The following is a 1,005-nucleotide window of genomic DNA, read 5'->3' on the forward strand; positions in this document are numbered from 1 at the left end:
TTTATGTCAATATTCAACTTTTGTCCTGAATCTTTCAGATCTGAACATTCATGCCACAATAAAGAAAATTACATTGATAAATATGTTAGGTAGCATTCCACATCAAAAATTCTGTTTTTATCATTTACCTACTCGAGGACGAGCAAGAATTAAGCTTTGGGGATGTTTGATACGTCTCCAACGTATCTATAATTTTTGACTGTTCCATGCTATTATATTATCTGTTTTGGAAGTTTAATGGGCTTTAATATGCTCTTTTATATTATTTTTGGGACTAACATATTAACCGGAGGCCCAGTGCCAGTTCCTGTTTTTTTGCCTATTTTAGTGTTTCGCGGAAAAGGAATACCAAATACCAAACGGAATCCAAACGGAATGAAACCTTCGTGATGATCTTTCTTGGACCGAACGCAAACTAGGAGACTTGGAGTGGAAGTCTGGAACTCCGCGAGGCGGCCACAAGGAAGGAGGGCACACCTAGGGGGTAGGCACGCCCCCACCCTCGTGGGCCCCAAGAAGCTCGACCGACTTACTTCTTTTGCCTATATATACTCTTATACTCTAGAAACATCAAGGGGAGCCACGAAACCACTTTTCCACCGCCGCAACCTTCTGTACTCGTGAGATCCCATCTTGGGGCCTTTTCCGGCGATCTGCCAGAAGGGGAATCGATCATGAAGGGCTTCTACATCAACACCATAGCCTCTGCGATGAAGCGTGAGTAGTTTACCACAGACCTTCGGGTCCATAGTTATTAGCTATATGGCTTCTTCTCTCTCTTTGATCCTCAATACAAAGTTCTCCTCGATGTTCTTGGAGATCTATTCGATGTAATACTGTTTTGCAGTGTGTTTGCCGAGGTCCGATGAATTGTGGATTTATGAACTTGATTATCTATGAATATTATTTGGTTCTTATCTGAATTCTTATATGCATGATTTGATATATTTGCAAGTCTCTTCGAATTATCGGTTTAGTTTGGCCTACTAGATTGATCTTTCTTGC

The sequence above is a fragment of the Triticum urartu genome, chromosome 4, assembly GCF_003073215.2.
Source record: "Triticum urartu cultivar G1812 chromosome 4, Tu2.1, whole genome shotgun sequence".
NCBI classification, from domain to species: Eukaryota; Viridiplantae; Streptophyta; class Magnoliopsida; order Poales; family Poaceae; genus Triticum; species Triticum urartu.